This window comes from Symphalangus syndactylus, chromosome 18, assembly GCF_028878055.3.
Source record: "Symphalangus syndactylus isolate Jambi chromosome 18, NHGRI_mSymSyn1-v2.1_pri, whole genome shotgun sequence".
NCBI lineage: Eukaryota > Metazoa > Chordata > Mammalia > Primates > Hylobatidae > Symphalangus > Symphalangus syndactylus.
This window is the reverse complement of record NC_072440.2, coordinates 111,312,142-111,318,141: the sequence shown is the minus strand read 5'-3', so window position 1 is coordinate 111,318,141 and position 6,000 is coordinate 111,312,142.

Here is a 6,000-nt window from a genome sequence, read left to right as displayed (position 1 = left end):
GGCAACAGAGTGAGACTTCGTCTCAAAAAAAAAAAAAAAAAAAAAAGCATACCTGAAACTAGAACCACGTAAACATGGAATGCACGTATTAATTCACATCATGATCTATGTGGGTGCAGGTGCAGCATAGGTGTTTTCTAATGTAATGGAAAAACGAAATCAGCGATGTTGTCTTCAGGCCCCTACATGTGTGCACGTGTGTGCACATGTGAGAGTACACTGCTGCATGTATCGTGTGGGTATGTGCATGAGTGTGAGCATACATGCACACGCGAGAGTGTATATGTAAACCTGCACTGTGCACGTTGCGGTGTGACATGTGCACGTCTCTGTGTTTTCACATGTGTGCACGTGTGTCTCTGTGTGTTCACGTGTGTATGTGTTTAGGTTTGTTTCTGGACGGTAAAAACTGACTTTACAACTGATTTGGGTTGTGGTTAACCTCGTTCAAATGAACACAGGAGACTAAAGCACTGTGCTTCCCAGCTCATTCCCTTCAGCTCCAGGTGACTTTCCTCAATCAAAAATATTAGATTCCTCTTTCTGAATAAGTGACAGAGATTTTCCCCAAGCAGCCAAACAGGGGCCTCTGGCATGGTGCTGTGGTGCCCTCTGGAGGGTTGCTGGAAAATACGCCTTCCTCAGACAGAGCGGGGAATGAACTGGGAAAGCTCTGCAGAGCCAAAGGAGGTGCGCGGCCCCAGATCCTGACGTTCCCCTTTCACAGCTCAGGAGACCGACCTGTGCAGGATCCACGACTCTGGCCACACGTCGGGCCGGGCTTCTCTTTCACACAGCAGCTACGTGTCACGTTTCCTTTTCTCTATTCTGGTTCTGGAGTGAGCAGCACAGGACGCATTCTGCATGCCCCACGCCATTCTGGGGATCAGATCAGCACCACTGCATCGCCAGCCCCACCAAAGCCATTAACAGACGTGCAGTTTAGGGAATCTAACACATCTTTTTTTATTATTTCATTATTATTATACTTTAAGTTTTAGGGTACATGTGCACAATCTGCAGGTTTGTTACATATGTATACATGTGCCGTGTTGGTGTGCTGCATCCATTAACTCGTCATTTAGCATTAGGTATATCTCCTAATATCTCCCTCCCCCTTCCCCCCATCCCACAACAGTCCCCGGTGTGTGATGTTCCCTTTCCTGTCTAATACATATCTTTTGATCCTTACAGTGATCTTATAAATAACTATGTCGAGTATGCCTATATACCTTTCCTGAAGGGAAACTCAAATTCAAGGCCATCATCACCATGTCCAGTTAGAACTGAGGCTGTTATAAAATTGATCATGTTCTGTGGTCAGCACAGGAAGTGTCTTCACTCGGAATCTATCGTCAGATATGTCGGTGCCTCTCAAGAGTTCTCATGAACACATTTTTACAATGACCACGTATTAATGTGCAGAATTCCACAACAGCTTGCTGCTCTCACCCTGGAAAATCCACTAATTGCATACGTATTTCAATGTGCTGTCGACATAAAGGTGACGCCCTGTAGGATGGGGGTTGTAAACCTGCCAGGACAACGGTGAAGACTCGGGAGGGTAAGAAACGAGAAAGCGCTGTGTGCCGTTGAAGCAGCCGGGAAACCTGCGTCCACCCAGGCTGCACCTCCACTCCCAGGCTCCGCGCTGCTTCCGGTCTGTCGTTCTGCTCAGGACTGTGATTGCAGCGGGGAAGCCTATCACTCACACATGAGCCCCGTGTGCGGCCTAGGGTTGGTGGGAGACACAAACCTGTCCCAGCCCAGCCTGAGTTCATTGGTTACAAAGGACAGTGGCAGGGGAGTCGATGCCCCACAAACGTCCACTCAGTACTTTTCAGAACTCACATGCTTCTAATATGTGCCAGGTATGCTTTGAGAGACTCTTGGATGGACTGTCTTGTATTGTCAATATATAAGCTGTCTGCAATTTATTATTTGATTTGTCACATCAGTAACACACAGAAGAATTTAAAGAGCAAAAAAGCCAACATGAGTAACTTTATTTATAAAGGTGTCACAGTTCTTAGCAAGTAAATCCATTCCTAGGAAAACCATGGCTTCTGGCTTCAAATTCACAATTTCCAAGGTCCCCCTTTTTTTACCTGGATGCTTGAGCAAAAGGATATTTGGTTTGGAGGCTAGAGAAGGAGGCAATGATGCTGTCTGGGTATTTCACAGGCATTTGTACAATAAATGAAATGAACTTGGAAAGCATTTAAACACCAGCCACCCATCAGTGTGAACTAAGGTACAATCATAAGGATGGCGCAATGTGTTTGCCGTTGTAACTCGTTTAAACTAACTTCACTGTTGTGAGGTCTTCACGATTCTTCTCTGAGGGTCACTTGTCAGCTCGGGAGGAGGTGGAACCTCAGCTCTTCACAGTTGCTGATGATACATAAAGCAAAAAATCTTCTCAACTTTCTAAAACCTTTTCAACACAAGCCAAAGCCAAACTACGGACTAGTAACGCGTATTTCTGCCCTATATGTGTTACCAATTTTAACACATAAAATTAGAAATAGGTTTTTTAAAGCCCATATTACAAAACAAAGAAGAATATGAACAGATTATTCACTAAAAAAAATGCAAAATGCCAACAATCATTTGAAAAGTGTTAAACCTCACAGGTAACCACAGAAGTGCAAGTTAAAGCAGTGAGATAAAACTTTCACCTTTCAGAAAAGTTTTTTTTTTATGTTGCTACTTACTGCAGACAAGGATTTCAGGAAATAAGTACAACCAATATTGGCATATGCTTTCTGAAAATTGATTTAGCAACATTTACCAACTGTCACATCAAAGTTATATATGTTGACTAAATTTCACTTGTAAGAATTTATTCCAAGTCAATAGTGGAAATGTAGGCATGTGAGGTTGGAGATTTCTGTGCTGCTGATGTCAGTAAAACAATTAGAAAAACTCTGCATCTCTAATATCAGTAAATGGTTAAGTAAATTCAGCCTATACCCCTACAATTTGTTTACTATGCAGGCATTGAAAATAATGTTATATAGTGAAATAGCATCATGATAAAAGGGACTACATTACTTTATAGAAGATAGACTTACAGAAAAAAGGGGCAGCAAATTGACATTTAACAATTTTCTCCTGTTCCAAAGACATCCAGTGTTATATAAGAAACAAGAAACAACCAAACATGGGTAAGGCAGAGGAAAGAGCAGCACATGGAGGGACAGGCTGTGAGTGAGCCGGGCTTAGGGATCCATAACCCACAAGCCAGGCTGTGAGTGAGTTGGGCTTAGGGATCCATAAACCCAGAGATGCAGACGCCCAGCTCAGTCAGATGGAGCATCACCCCCACATACAACAGAACCCAGAGATGCAGACACCCCAGTCACTCAGATAGAGAATCAACCCCACATAAAATAGAACCCAGAGATGCAGACGCCCAGCTCAGTCAGATGGAGCATCACCCCCACATACAACAGGACCCAGAGATGCAGATGCCTCACTCACTCAGATAGAGAATCAACCCCACATAAAATAGAACACAGAGATGCAGATGCCCAACTCACTCAGATACAGAACCCCACATACAACAGGACCCAGATATGCAGACACCCCACTCACTCAGATAATCAACCCCACGTAAACTAGAACTCAGAGATGCAGACGCCCCACTCACTCAGATAGAGAATCAACCCCACATACAACAGGACCCAGAGATGCAGACACCCCGCTCACTTGGATAGAGAATCAACCCCACATACAACAGAACCCAGAGATGCAGATGCACCAGTCACTCAGATGGAGCATCACCCCCACATACAACAGAACCCAGAGATGCAGACGCCCCACTCACTCAGAGAATCAACCTGACAGAAGATAGAACCCAGAGATGCAGAGGCACCACTCACTCCAATAATCAACCCCACATAAAATAGAACCCAGAGATGCAGATGTACCACTCACTCGCAGCAACAACCCCACATACAACAGAACCCAGAGATGCCGATGCCCCACTCACTCAGATAGAGAATCAACCCCACATAAGACAGAACCCAGAGATGCAGATGCCCCACTCATTCGGATAGAGAATTAACCCCACATAAAATAGAACCCAGAGATGCAGACGCCCCACTCACTCAGATGGAGCATCAACCCCACACACAACAGGACTCACAGAGGCAGTCACCCAGCTCACTCAGATGGAGTGTTAACCCCTCGCACACAAAACCCAGAGATGCAGACGCCCAGCTCACTCAGATGGAGTATTAACCCCATGTACTACAGAACCCAGAGATGCAGACACTCAGCTCACTGAGATGGAGCATCAACACAACAGGACCCACAGAGGCAGACGCCCAGCTCACTCAGATGGAGCATCAATCCCATGCGCAACAGGGCCCATGGAGGCTGACATCCAGCTCACTCAAATGGAGCAGGAGCTGCTGAAGGCTGCTTTGGCCCAGGACTGGAGCAGAAGGCGGTGGCCCTGAGGCTTACAGAGCAGACCCTATGGCCACATGCTTGGACTTAGGCCTCTGCTTGGCTGCCTGAAGGCTGCAGGGAGCTCCTTCTCTGTCCTCAGGTTCCTTTCAGGGCCTGTGCCAGGGTCTGTGCCAGTCAGCGCCTCCCCTGGCATAGGTCTTGTGCAATTTCTAATGACAGCATGATTCGGAGACTATAATAGCTACACCTTCCCCCAAAGTGAGGAAAGATCTAACTGTACAGGCCGCTGTGAAACTGGAACATCGGAGGAAGAGGAGCTAGAAGGCTTACCAGGCCAATGAGGATGCTTGCTGTCAACTGTTCCAGCCCCATTCGGAACAAGCTGCCACCAAGGCGCGGCACCCACAGCCTGCGTGGGCCTCGCCGCCCCATCCTGCCTTCCCTGTGCAGCAACCAGGGCTTGGAGACATCTTCGCATCGTCCTGGGACTGGGTAGCGCCACCCCCTGGGTCCTCTTCTCTGCCCTGGCTCGCTACCTTCCTGCCTCTGAGAACCCTGCATGTGGGGCCCAGCCCCGTACTCCCCAGGACCAACTTGCTGGTGTAGTCCACCTCTCAGACCCACCTGCCTTCTACCAAGCACCCGATCCCCCTCCCTGCCAGCCCTCCCTTCCCTGCTCCCCCAAAGGGAAACAAACAGCTATCCTCTTCCCTCTGCAGATGAGGGGCTCAGGGAAGCTCCCTGCCTTGTCTCCTCACCAAGGGCGAGATCGTGAACACAGAGCCCTGACCACCCCCTCCACCTTCCCTCTGGCCCAGCCTCTCAGTGCCTCCTACCTTTCCTGTCCATTCTCCACATGGCAGCCGGAGCCACGAACTGAAAGCTATGAGCTGAAAGCACAGGTGGTCCTGGCCTGTCTCCTGGACAGACCCTGGACGATGGCCATGCCGCTCAGGAGCTGGAGCCTCTGCAGGGCTGGGGCCCGTGCGGTGCCCCACCACCATCTCGCTGCACTCATGTCCTGCTGGGCTTGCCAGGTGTCCTTCGGTCCAACAGGCCACAGGGCCCCAGCTCAGGGCCTGCCCTGTGGCTGTTTCCCTGCCCGGGAGACTCCAATCCCTGCAGGGTTCCCTCTTCCTCTCATTTGCCTCAAATGCAAGTGCCCATCAGCTGTGAAAGGGCTCCCACTGCTGTGCCTTTCTCCATAGTGCCATGGTCTTCCAGGGAGCACTACCCTGGCACCACTCAGATGACTTAGATGCTCAGTAACTGCCTCCTCCCTACGTGGCGCCTTGATGGGACGCGAGCCCAGGACTCCAAGCCTACACACCCACAAACCCGCACGCAGGTCCAGGAGACTTCCCCGTTGGACGCAGGCCCTGCGTGCGGTCCCATGGCTGCTGGGAGGATTGTGTGCAGCCCCGGGAACCACTGGAGAGGATGCCAGGGAACATGTGCCTGGTCTCTCCTGGGCTCCATTCCCTGTGCTGATCTTAATCCGTAGCTTTTCACAGTGGTAACCACAGCCCTGACTGTGACAGCTGCTTTGAGTCTGGGAGTCCCTCCAGGGCGTCATTC